The sequence below is a fragment of the Phoca vitulina genome, unplaced genomic scaffold, assembly GCF_004348235.1.
Source record: "Phoca vitulina isolate PV1807 unplaced genomic scaffold, GSC_HSeal_1.0 scaffold16, whole genome shotgun sequence".
Taxonomy (NCBI): Eukaryota; Metazoa; Chordata; class Mammalia; order Carnivora; family Phocidae; genus Phoca; species Phoca vitulina.
Window position 1 is genome coordinate 26,970,510 of NW_022589719.1, and position 14,576 is coordinate 26,985,085.

A 14,576-nucleotide genomic window follows, 5' to 3' on the forward strand; every position below is an offset into this window, starting at 1 on the left:
AGGCCCTAGTGCAGTATCTGGCACCCAGCTAATGCCCAACCAATATTTGTTACTATTGAATGAGTAAATAAATGAACAAAGCAGACAAAGCTGGCAATAATTCTCAAACACACCCCTGGAAAATCAGGCCATGAATGGTCTGATTGGGAATGAATATTCAAGCTGAAGCAACATTATGATAGGATTTTTATTTCAATTTATGCCAATATTTCTGAGCACTTACTCTGGGACTACTGTGTGCTCTTTGTTATTTCTTATTATAAAATAATTTGGTTTTCTGATCTGTAATTATATCCTGGGTGAATCTGGGATTGTGTGAGCCTAGTGTCTTATGTAACAAATGAATTATAAAAGCCCAGAGGGAGTACTCCTACGTGCCAAGAGCTTTTGCCTTATTTATGTGTGAACTGGTGTTTAAAGCTCTGGCCCTGAAGTAGTGAACCCATATCCACTTCCATACTCACCTTCATCCCCATCCCTGCCAAGTACCTGCAGCTAGTGAGGCTGGCTTAAGGGTACCATGTCTCACCCCCTCCCCCACTCCCTCTCCCTCTCCCTCCCTGACCCTCCTGCACAGTGTGCAAGCAGAGCCTGCCTAGAGGGTGGGGTAGAAGTTGGGTAGGAAGGAGAAACTATCAGAACTGACCTGCCCCAATTCTGATGACAATTCCTTCATGCTGACAGTCGGGACAAGGACTAAGGAAGGTAGAGGAAGAATAGGAAAGAGAAACAGGTCAGCATAATGCAAAAGAAAATAGGAGGGGTTTTATTTAAAATTTCTAGTTGTTACATAACCAAATCTGGGCTTGGTTAATGAGACCAAGGGCCTTGGCTCTGGTCTTAAGGTCTTAAGAAGGTCTTAAGAACATCTTTCTGTCCCTCTTTCCTCCTGTTCCTCTCTTAAAGCTAGGTTTTTCATGTCTAACTGGGAAATTAGGGCATCATGGGGCAGTAAAAGTAGCACAGGGTTAAAATTCTGGAGATTTGGATAGTGTTCCTCATCTGCAACTAACCTGCTGGTGACCCTAGATAAGTCACTTCCCCTCTCTAAATCTCTGTTTCTGAATCTATAAAATAATAGTTTGTTGAGCTCCTTTGCAATGTCTGCATGATACATGGTCCATGAGTCTACAATCCAATTAACTTGCTTCAGCTGAAAGCTACAGCTGTGATCTTTTACTAATAAATGTTGAGGATATTCTGTCCCATCTGGGTCATGGCATGGACATTTTTGCACTTGTTCCCACTGCTACTTCCTCTTGCTGGCTTGTTTCCTTGTGTGGTTTGTAACTTATGACTCCTGAGCTCCTTTTCCACTGGGGTTTGCTATGGGAAGCCAGTTTGCTCTGGTTCATGCAGTTGTCCCTCCAAGGTGGGTTTAAATTTGTCTCTGCTGAGGCCTGATACTCCTACTGAACCGGTGTTTATGTTAATTTCTTGCTTTGGCCTCAGTGTGAAGTAAGACCTGACATTTGCATGAACACAACCTGGGGTTCTGATACCTCTTAGAAGATGGCAAGCATCTCAACCATTTCCCACAGGCAAGTGGGTGGAGTTTTTCTCATCTGCAGGTGGTGGCTGAGACAGACAGCCTCTCTTGACTCCCAGTCCCCTGTGAATATTGTACACAGGCCCAGTGGCCTAGATCACCTCCCACAGCCCCTAATGCCTCAGTACCCCGCTATGACTCAGAAAGCCCCTTAGCCACAGAACTTTAGCTCCACTAGCTGCTCTGATTTCGAGTTCTCTTTCTGACACCAAAGTATTTCCCTTCCTTGGTTTTGAGCTTGAATCTTTGTGTTTGAAGAAATGTGTCCCTGCATGTGTCTAAGGGGGAGAGGAGTCCTCCACTGGTTGAGTCAGCCGCATTCTGCCATGTTATGGTTACTTTGTATGGTTGATTTCTCATAGATGTACTTGGGGGTGGCACACGGGCACTGTGGTGTCAGGGCTTTTGGAGGCAAACTTTCCTGCTATCACACCCCTCCTCCCAGTAAGAAAACTCCTTCACTGAAGTCTGAAGTCCTTTCTCCAGAGGCAACAACTCTGTTTCCACTGGGAGAGCTCAGGCTTCCAATGTGACCTGCCTTTCCCTCTTGCTGCACCCCCAGGAAAAGATGGAGAATAGCTATTCTCACAAAGTGACAAGAACAGAACTTTTCCAGAGCAGAGAGAGGGAAAGAGAACATCTGGTCACTGCACAAGTAGGATGGAGAGGGAAGGATGAAGCAAGCCGAGCTCCTGGGGTGGAGAGAGGCCTGAGACCAACTTTACTGGTATTGGGATGTTAACAAGAACCACCTCTTCTCTCCTTCCCCTTCACTTCCATGGTGTGTTTGTGTGTGTATTTATATGTTGTGTGATTGTGTATGAGTGTATTGTGTGTGTGAGAGAGTACTGTGAGTATGTATGTGTGAGTGTATATGTGTTCGTGTGAGAGAGGACTGAGTTTGTGTGGAGTGTGAGTGTGTGTGTGTGTGTGTGTGTTTAAAGTGCACAGACAAGGCACCAGGAGTCAGGAGCAGTAAGCTTGAATCCCAGACTTGTCATTCTCTTGCGAATTCCTTCTCTTCCTCAGCCTGTCACTTCTTCATTCACAAAATTAGAGGACTATATTAAATTTACAGATTATAAGCATAATTTTAGCAGTGGAAACTTTATTTTCAAATGCAAGCTCACACAGAAACTAATATTTAAAACATGTTTAAAAAAAGGGGGGGGAATGCCTTGATTGATTGAACAAGGGCCAGGGCCCCAAAGCCCAGTGGCTTCCTCTCCTTCTCACCTCTTGGAAAAGGCCTGTACAGATCCCTGGGACCCTAGAACACGGTATGAGAACAGCATGTACTTTGTCCAGTTTATTTCAGTGAGGCATTACAATTCTGATCAGAAGGAGGAAAGTTTCCCAGTCATGAAATTCACACAACAGAGCTGAGTGGCATGATGTCCCTGAAAACAGGAAGTCAGAGTTGCCAAACTGTGAAGCAAAGATCCTACACTGCGTTCTTGGTTAGAGCAGTTTCACCTCATCTTGGAGAAGCCGTTGACAGGCCACCACCAGCTGTTGTGGAGTGCTTGGAAGGCTACTGGGCTGTAAACAGGGTGCTTTCACTAACCAACTGGGAGCCGTTAGCAAATCATGTCACCCCCCAGAGCTTCAAGTCTTTATTTGTGCAAAGAGGGGAATGGAACAGATTAGTCACTGGTAGGTCACTTACAGCTCTAAAAACTTTCTGAGATACAGGCGTATGATTATGTACTCACAAAAATCTATTGTGCACAGAGTGTGTCAGGCACCACTTGCTTAGCCGTGGAGATTGTAGTCTAATGGGAAGACAGACATTGAACAATGATGAACTGTATGAAAGGGCAGTATGGAGGGCTAAGAGAACATTTGGGAGGGCCTCAGCTTGGACTAGGGGGTCGGGATGGTCCTCCAAGACAGAGAGAGAGATACACAGAGGCTCAGAGAGAGACAGAGACAGAGACTGAGAGGGAACCTGGAGAATTATGGGGAAGAGGTCTAGATTGACTACAGAGTAGGAACAAGGGTGGGATTGGAGCAGAGGTCAGAGACATCAGCGACCTACATGACTAATGCACCAACCCATTTCTTGACTGGGTTGGTCTAAGAGCACAGGGAAAAATGCTCAACATCACTTGGCATCAGAGGAATACAAATCAAAACCACAATTAGATACCACCTCACAATAGTCAGAATGGCTAAAATTAACAAATCAGGAAATGACACGTTGGTGAGGATGGGGAGAAAGGGGAACCCTCCTACACTACTGGAGGGAATGCAAGCTGGCACAGCCACTCTGGAAAACAGAATGGAGGTTCCGCAAAAAGTTAAAAATAGAGCTACCCTATGACCCAGCAATTACACTACTAGGTATTTACCCCAAAGATACAGATGTAATGAAAAGAAGGGGCACCTGCACCCCAATGTTCATAGCAGCAATGTCCACAATAGCCGAACTGTGGAAAGAGCCCAGATGTCCATCAATAGATTAATGGATAAAGAAGATGTGGCATATACACACACACATATATAATAGAATATTACTCAGCCATCAAAAAGAATGAAATCTTGCTACTTGCAAGGACATGGATGAAAGTAGAGGGTATTATGCTGAGCAAAATAAGTCAGTCACAGAAAGACAAACACCATATGATTTCACTCATGTGGAATGTAAGAAACAAAACAGATGAACATAGGGGAAGGAAAGAAAAATAAAATAAGATAAAAACAGAGAGGGAGGCAAACCATAAGAGACTCTTAACTGTAGGAAACAAACTGAGGGTTGCTGGAGGGGAGGTGGGTGGGGCTTGGGGTAATTGGGTGATGGGCATTAGGAGGGCACTTGATGTAATGAGCACTGGGTGTTATATGCAACTGATGAACCACTAAATTCTACCCCCAAAACTAATAATACAGTATATGTTACCTAAATTGAGTTTAAATTAAAAAAATTGTTTAAATGCACCAACCTGGTGTGTAAAGCAAACTCTTAGACATTTTTATATTCTACTTTGCTCCCAAATATTTGAGCAAGCACTTTGCAGAGATATATAAAATATACATGGTAATAGAATAAAGAATGGTGAGAGACACAAAGCAGGAATACAGAAGAGAACCAGGAATAAGAATAAGAGTGCATGGCAGGTGACCCAAATTCTTACCACAGATGAGTCACAGATTTTGCTCATAACTTTTCAGCAGCCAGTGTAGACAGAATTCATGTTTCCATGTTCAGTGATATAATTCACAGTGTTGACAGGGGGAATACAGAAAAATCGTTGCTATGAAGGCACTTGTTGGTATATTTCTTCTAGAGTCCTCCAGTAAAAACAATTCAATATGGATGCTGATACAATATTGTCTCTCTTCTTATCTGGCTTAATCCAGGGGTAGACTTTAAACATCAATCCTCCTCCCTTATCATCCCCTTGACCCCAATGTCTTGATATTGTTACTCGAGACTGTTCTCCTTCATCAGAGACTACAACACAACTGGGCATTTCTTTATCTAAATCTAGATGCAAATGCTCTAAGTTGGGATGGAGCGTCATCACTACTGTTACCTTTGAAAAGCATTATGTATTTGTTACCAATTCCATTCTATTTTTGTTTTAATGTTTTTGTTTCTCCCTTGTTTCAAGTCATTTGAGAATAAAACCATTTATAAAACTGTCCCACTGAGAAACCCATTTTTGAATAATGCTGTTTTAAATAAAGCTTGTCATTCTTGGTATATATCAAAACTGGCCATAACTATTTAACAGAAGTCAGTTCTGCTTTTTTTTTTTCTGCACTTAAACTATGCATGACTTGAGAAAATTTCCTTTAATATTTTCTTCTTCAGGGGCGCCTGGGTGGCTCAGTCGTTAAGTGTCTGCCTTCAGTTCAGGTCATGATCCCAGGGTCCTGGGATGGAGCCCCGCATCAGGCTCCCTGCTCAGCGGAGAGCCTGCTTCTCCCTCTCCCACTCCCCCTGCTTGTGTTCCCTCTCTCGCTGTGTCTCTCTCTGTCAAATAAATAAATAAAATATTTTAAAAAATATTTTCTTCTTCATTTCTGGACAATGCCAAACATACATGTGAGAACGTGTATTTTCAATTAATGTCTTAGTGTCATGTAGATATGCATTTAGGATCTCCCTCACTTGTTAGTGTGTGTCTTTGTGTTTACTTGACCTCCTTCCCGAGACTTGAATATTTCATTTCTTATGTTAAAACCCCTATTTTGGAGGGGGGAAAGATGGCGGAGGAGTAGGGGACCCTATTTCAACTGGTCCCCGGAATTGAGCTGGATATCTACCAGACCACTCTGAGCACCCACGAAACCAGCCTGAGATGTAAGAAGATCTGGATCTCTACAAACAGAATATCGCAGGCGGTTGGTTTTGAGGTAGGAAGCGGAGAGCCGTGATCCTGCGGGCAGATATCGGAGGATAAAGGGCAGCGGGAGGGAGCCTGGCCGTGGGGATCCTACACCGTGGGTGAGTGACAGCCTCGCACGCTGGGGACGGGGCACAGACTCGCAGACCAGTAGCGGCAGGGAAGGGACTTTAGGGCAGCCCCCGGGGGGGGAAACCAGAGCGGCGGGGTCGCGCGCACGTGAACTGCAGCCCCCCGGACAGAAAATGGAGCGACGGTCACGCACACGCGAACTGCAGCCTCCGAGACGGAAACCCGGTGGGCCGGGGTCCCGCCGGTGAACTGCAACCCCCGGGGTGGGAACCCCAAGCGGCGGAGTCGCCGGCGGGCGCGAACTGGGAGCAGCTGGTGGTTTTAGAAGCACAAAGGGCAGAGACGTGCCCCGACCTGGAGGCAGGACTGGGAGCACTGCGGAGGGGCGCACAACCCAGGCCGCTGCAGTTTATAGCAGCACGGACAGAAACGGAGACGGTGTGGCCTGGAGAGCTCACTGAAGAACAGACTGTGGTCTCTCTGCTCTGAGGCAGAGGGTTGGAAACGGTCTCTTCTGCTCTGACTCGCAGAAGAGACGCGGAAAGCCGCCAGGGAAAGGCGCCAGAGAACAAAAGCCCCAAAGACTGATTCCCACTGAGCCCATCCCCCGCCACAGGGGCGCAGGGCAACTCCGCCCAAACAGGGTTGCCTGAGTAACAGCGCCGCAGGCCCCTCCCGCAGAAGACAGGCTGGGAAAACAAGAGGCCAGCAACCCTAAGGTCCCAAGAAAACAGGTGCATCTTGCTTGGGTTCTGGTCAATAATTTGGACTCTATACATTCCCTCAAACACCCATCAACAGAATGACTAGTTCCAAAATCCTCAACAAACCCAAAACAGAAAAGACTCAGAGATTATGACTTATGCTGCAGATTTACAAATGGATGCAGATATAACCAAGATGTCGGAGATGGAATTCAGGCTAGCAATTGTGAAGACAATGGCTAGAATGGAGAAACCAATTAATGGCAACATAGAGTCTCTAAGGGCAGAAATAAAAGGTGAATTGGCAGAACTTAACCTAACAGCTAGAGTAACTGAGACAGAAGAGAGAATAAGCGATCTGGAAGACAGTATAATAGATAAAAAGGGAAAAGAGGAGGCCAGGGAAAAACAACTCAGAATCCATGAAAATAGAATCAGAGAAATAAGTGACACGATGAGGTGTTCCAATGTCAGAATAATTGGAATCCCGGAGGGAGTGGAGAGAGAGAGAGGGCTAGAAGATGTATTTGAGCAAATCGTAACTGAGAACTTCCCTAATCTGGGGAATGAAACAAACATTCGAGTCCTAGAGGCAGAGAGGACCCCTCCTAAGATCAAGGGAAACAGGCCAACACCCCAGCATGTAATAGTAAAATTTGCAAATCTTAGAACCAAGGAAACCATCTTAAGGGCAGTTAGGGGGAAGAGATTCCTTACGTACAGAGGGAGGAACATCAGAATAACGTCAGACCTATCCACAGAGACCTGGCAAGCCAGAAAGGCCTGGCAAGACATATTCAGGGTACTAAATGAGAAGAACATGCAGCCGAGAATACTTTATCCGGCAAGGCTGTCATTTAGAATGGATGGAGAGATACAGAGCTTCCACGACCAGCAGAAGTTGAAAGAATATGTGACCACTAAGCCGGCCCTGCAAGAAATATTAAGGGGGATTCTATAAAAGGACAAAGACCCCAAGAGTGATCTACAACAGAAATTTACAGGGACAATCTATAAAAACAACGCCTTCACAGGCAACATGATGACAATTAATTCATATCTTTCAATAATCACTCTCAACGTGAATGGCCTAAACGCTCCCATAAAATGGCACAGGGTTGCAGATTGGATAAAAAAACAGGACCCATCCATATGCTGTCTACAAGAGACTCATTTTGAACCTAAAGATACATCCAGGCTAAAAGTGAAGGAATGGAGATCCATATTCCATGCCAGCGGACCTCAAAAGAAAGCTGGGGCAGCAATTCTTATATCAGACAAATCAGATTTTAAACTAAAGTCTGTAATAAGAGACACAGAAGGACACTATATCATTCTTAAAGGTTCTATCCAACAAGAAGATCTAACAATTGTAAATATCTATGCCCCCAACATGGGAGCAGCCATATACATAAGCCAACTGTTAACCAAAATAAAGAGTCATATTGATAACAATACGTTAATTGTAGGAGACCTCAATACTCCACTCTCAGCAATGGACAGATCATCTAAGCAGAAAATCAACAAGGAAACGAGCTTTGAATGATACATTGGACCAGATGGACCTCATAGATATTTACAGAACATTCCACCCTAAAACAACAGAATACTCATTCTTCTCGAGCGCACATGGAACTTTCTCCAGAATACACCATATACTGGGTCACAAATCAGGTCTCAACTGATACCAAAAGATTGAGATTATTCCCTGCATATTCTCAGACCACAATGCTCTAAAACTGGAACTCAATCACAAGAAAAAATTTGGCAGAAATTCAAACACTTGGAAGCTAAAGACCACTCTGCTCAAGAATGTTTGGGTCAACCAAGAAATCAAAGAAGAACTTAAACAATTCATGGAAATCAATGAGAACGAAAACACATCGGTCCAAAACCTATGGGATACTGCAAAGGCGGTCCTAAGGGGGAAATACATAGCCATCCAAGTCTCACTCAAAAAAATAGAAAAATCCCAAATTCACCAACTAACTCTACACCTTAAAGAACTAGAGAAAAAGCAACAAACGACGCCTAAGCCATGCATTAGAAGAGAAATAATTAAAATTAGAGCAGAAATCAGTGAATTAGAAACCAGAAACACAGTAGATCAGATCAATGAAACTAGAAGTTGGTTCTTTGAAAGAATTAATAAGATTGATAAACCACTGGCCAGACTTATCCAAAAGAAGAGAGAAAGGACCCAAATTAATAAAATTATGAATGAAAGGGGAGAGATCACCACTAACACCAAGGAAATAGAAACAATTATTAGAAATTATTATCAACAACTATATGCCAATAAACTGAGCAATCTGGATGAAATGGAGGCCTTCCTGGAAACCTATAAGCTGCCAAGACTGAAACAGGAAGAAATTGACAACCTGAATAGGCCAATAACCAGTAACGAGATTGAAGCAGTGATCAAAAACCTCCCAAAAAACAAGAGTCTGGGGCCTGATGGATTCCCTGGGGAATTCTACCAAACATTCAAAGAAGAAATAATACCTATTCTCCTGAAGCTGTTTCAAAAAATAGAAACAGAAGGAAAACTTCCAAACTCATTCTATGAGGCCAGCATTACCTTAATCCCCAAACCAGGCAAAGACCCCATCAAAAAGGAGAATTTCAGACCGATATCCCTGATGAATATGGATTCCAAAATCCTCAACAAAATCCTAGCTAATAGGATCCAACAATACATTAAAAGGATCATCCACCACGACCAAGTGGGATTTATCCCCGGGACGCAAGGGTGGTTCAACATTCGCAAATCAATCCATGTGATAGAACACATTAATAAGAGGAGGGAGAAGAACCATATGGTCCTCTCAACTGATGCAGAAAAAGCATTTGACAAAATACAACATCCTTTCCTGATTAAAACTCTCCAGAGTATAGGGATAGAGGGAACATTCCTCAAGCTCATAAAATCCATCTATGAAAAACCCACAGTGAATATCATCCTCAATGGGGAAAAGCTGAGAGCCTTTCCCTTAAGATCAGGAACACGTCAAGGGTGCCCACTCTCACCACTGTTGTTCAACATAGTACTAGAAGTCCTAGCAACAGCAATCAGACAACAAAAAGAAATAAAAGTATTCAAATTGGCAAAGAATAAGTCAAATTCTCTCTTTTCGCAGACGACATGATACTTTATGTGGAAAACCCAAAAGACTGCACCCCCAAATTACTAAAACTCATCCAGCAATTCAGTAATGTGGCAGGATACAAAATCAATGCACAGAAATCAGTTGCTTTCTTTTTTTTTTTAATGTTTTATTTATTTATTTGACAGAGAGAGACACAGAGAGAGAGAGGGAACACAAGCAGGGGGAGTAGGAGAGGGAGAAGCAGGCCTCCTGCTGAGCAGGGAGCCCGATGCAGGGCTCGATCCCAGGACCCTGAGATCATGACCTGAGCCGAAGGCAGACGCTTAACAACTGAGCCACCCAGGCGCCCCGAAATCAGTTGCTTTCTTATACACTAACAACGCAACTGTAGAAAGAGAAATTAAAGAAACGATTCCATTTACAATAGCACCAAAAACCATAAGATACCTCGGAATAAACCTAACCAAAGAGGTAAAGGATCTATACTCTAGGAACTACAGAACACTCATGAAAGAAATTGAAGGAGACACAAAAAGATGGAAAAATATTCCATGCTCATGGATCGGAAGAATAAACATTGTTAAAATGTCTATGCTACCCAGAGCAATCTATACCTTCAATGCCATCCCGATCAAAATTCCAATGACATTTTTCAAAGTGCTGGAACAAACAGTCCTAAAATTTGTATGGAATCAGAAAAGACCCCGAATCGCCAAGGAGATGTTGAAAAAGAAAAACAAAGCTGGGGGCATCACGTTGCCCGATTTCAAGCTATATTACAAAGCAGTGATCACCAAGACAGCATGGTACTGGCACAAAAACAGACATACAGACCAATGAAACAGAATAGAGAACCCAGATATGGACCCTCAACTCTATGGTCAAATAATCTTTGACAAAGCAGGAAAAAACATGCAACGGAAAAAAGACAGTCTCTTCAATAAATGGTGCTGGGAAAATTGGACAGCCACCTGTAAAGAATGACACTCGACCATTCTCTAACACCATTCACAAAGATAATCTCAAAGTGGTTGAAAGACCTCAATGTGAGACAGGAATCCATCAAAATCCTAGAGGAGAACATAGGCAGTAACCTCTTTGACATCGGCCACAGCAACTTCTTTCAAGATACATCTCCAAAAGCTAGTGAAACAAAAGCAAAAATGAACTTTTGGGACTTCATCAAGATAAAAACCTTCTGCACAGCAAAGGAAACAGTCAACAAAACAAAGAGGCAACCCACGGAATGGGAGAAGATATTTGCAAATGACACTACAGATAAAGGGCTGGTATCCAAGATCTATAAAGAACTTCTCAAACTCAACACCCAAAAAACAAATAATCAAGTCAAAAAGTGGGCAGAAGATATGAAAAGACACTTCTCTGAAGAAGACATACAAATGGCTAACAGACACATGAAAAAATGTTCATCATCATTAGCCATCAGGGAAATACAAATCAAAGCCACACTGAGATACCACCTTACACCAGTTAGAATGGCCAAAATGGACAGGGAAAGAAACAACAAATGTTGGAGAGGGTGTGGAGAAAGGGGAACCTTCTTACACTGTTGGTGGGAATGCAAGTTGGTACAGCCACTTTGGAAAACAGTGTGGAGGTTCCTCAAAATTTTAAAAATAGAGCTACCCTATGACCCAGCAATTGCACTACTGGGTATTTACCCCAAAGACACAGATGTAGTGAAAAGAAGGGCCATATGCACCCCAATGTTCATAGCAGCAATGTCCACAATAGCCAAACTGTGGAAAGAGCCGAGATGCCCTTCAACAGATGAATGGATAAAGAAGATGTGGTCCATATATACAATGGAATATTACGCAGCCATCAGAAAAGATGAATACCCAACTTTTACATCAACATGGATGGGACTGGAGGAGATTATGCTAAGTGAAATAAGTCAAGCAGAGAAAGTCAATTACCATATGGTTTCACTTATTTGTGGAACATAAGGAATAACATGGAGGACATTAGGAGAAGGAAGGGAAAAATGAAGAGGGGGAATAGGAGGGAGAGATGAACCATGAGAGACTATGGACCTGAGAAACAAACAGGGTTTTAGAGGGGAGGGCGGAGAGGGGATTGGTTAGCCCGGTGATGGGTATTAAGGAGGGCACGTACTGCATGGAGCACTGGGTGTTATACGAAAACAATGGATCGTGGATCACTACATCAAAAACTAATGATGTATTGTATGGTGACTAACATAACATAATAAAATTTAAAAAAATAAAAATAAAAAAATAAAACCCCTATTTTGTGTTTATATGTGGTTGTAAGAACTGAAAAAAAAAGTGTATATAGTCTTTATATGGTATGTAGAACATTGTATGTAAATGAAAACAATAAACAATCTTATCTACCAAGATAATTTTAAGGATTAAAAGAATACATATAAAGAGGTTATCAGGTAGGAAAGTTTTGTTAATATCGTTCTGCATCAAGGGTATGAGGAGGCAGGTGCCTTAGAATGTTATTGGCAGGAATATCCATTGGTAGCCACTTTAGAGAGAGTTTGGCAGTGTCTATTAAAGTTTAAAAATAGACAAACTCTATAAATAGTGATTCAATTTCTCTGTTTCTACAAGAAAAAATGGTTATTAGCACAAAGAGGTATGTATAAGCACGTATATTGCAACACTATTTGTAATAAACTAAGAAGAACTGGAAACTACTTAAATGTCCATCAATGCAGAATAATTACATGAATTTTGGTGTGACAATTCTGTGAAATAACTTAAAAGATTAAGGTAGATTTAAATGTCTACCATGGAAAGAGCTCCAAGAAATAACGTTGAGTGAAAAAAAAAACAACAGGGTATGGAAGGATCATTCAGTATGATAACATTTATGTACATACACACAGAACCACATAAAGCAATATTATATATTGGTATGTATATGAATATGCAGAAAACCTGTAAATTTACATACTAACATAACAGTCATTACCTCTTGGAGAGTGCAGGAAGGAACTAAAACTGAGAACTATGGTCAAAGAAGACATTTTCTTACCTCTAGTGTTATAATCTTTTCTTCAGCAAGGAATTTGTGCATATGTTATAGAACTAAAACAGAATTTTGGGTCACCTGGATGGCTTAGTCGGTAGAGCATCCAACTCTTGATTTTGGTTCGGATCATGGTCTCAGGGTCCTGGGACGAGCCCCATGTCAGGCTCAGCACTCAGTGAGAGGATTTCTCTCTCCCTCTACCCCTCCCCCTTCTCTCTCTCTCCCTTTCTCTAAAATAAATAAATAAATCTTAAAAAAAAAAAAAGAATTGAAACAGAATTTTTAAAAACTGCTGGGCACAATGCCTGGCATATAATAAGCATCTATTAAGTGTTAATTCCCTTCCTTTGGCATAAAATCTCAAAATTATCTGCCAAGTGAATTTGGATTTTATTCATTTATTAAACAAATATGTATTAAGCACATAGTTTGCCCCAGTCATGTCTTATGTTTTAATGGAAAGCAGTTTACACAGATGTTAACAACTCAGAGAAAAGACTAATAACTGAACAAGAAAAAATAAGAAAGCGTCACAGGTGCTGGTAGAAATAGAAGATGTGATGGGACACATTGCTGTAACTCTTTTTTTTTTTCTTGTTCAAAACCAATATATAATAGCAATGGAATATAAAGCCATCTGTGGGAACTTGTAGAGTAGTAATTCTCTGCCAGATGAGCAATATACAAAAAGCACCAAATGAACCCGAGCACACCACGCTCACAGAGAGTAACAACAGCAACTTAAGTGAACTGTCCAAGGACATCAGGCCTCAGATTGTCTCTTGCTTACATGTCATTCAGATGAACATTCTGGTCACATCATGATGTGAGCGGAATCCCTCATGATGGCTCTGTCCGCAGCGGGGCTGACTGGAGGCAGGTCGCACAACAGGGAAGAAAGGTCGCTTAGTGGAGGGGTCAGCAGCATGGGTTTGGGGCCAAAGAGTTGAGGTTAGCGACTGGGTTCTGTCACTTACTAGCTGTGTGACATCGGCCACGTCACTGTTTCTCACTGTCCTAATGCATAAATATCGGATAATACGTGTTTTTGTTCTTCTCTCCAAACCCAGCTAACAGCATTGATTTCCTGGGGTTTTTTGTTGTTGTTGTTGTTGTTTCTATAGTTTATCACTTATCTTTAAAAGCTTTATTGAGGCACAATTCACATGCATTAAAATTGACCCATTTTGAGGGTAGGTGGGGGGAGCAAGATGGCAGAGGAGTAGGAGACCTAAATTTCATCTGGTCCCAGGAATTCAGCTAGATAGGGATCAAACCATTCTGAACACCTGCGAACTCAACAGGAGATCAAAGAAAATAGCAGCAATTCTATGGACAGAAAAGCAACCACTTTCTGGAAGGTAGGACGTGTGGAGAAGTGAATCCGAGGCGATATTCGGGAGGATAGACGGCAGGGGAGGGGGCCTCCGTCGGCTGCTTCTGGCAAGTGATAGAGCAGCGGAGCACAAAATCGGAACTTTTAGAAGTCAGCTCTGCTGAGGGACATCGCTCCAGTGGCTAAGCAGGGGGTGGAGCCCTCGCTGGGACAGTGTGGTCTCAGGACCCTCAGGGTCACAGAAAGACCGGGGGTGCCTGAGTGCGGCAGAGCTCCCAGGTATCGGAGTGGGGAAGCCGGCTGCAGAGACGGAGCTGAGGCATGGGCTCTCAGCTCGGGGTTGCCATAAACCGTGATCCGCGGCACAGTCGGGCCACTGCTCCTCCAGCAGGGACCCAACAAGCGGCAGATCCGGGGAGA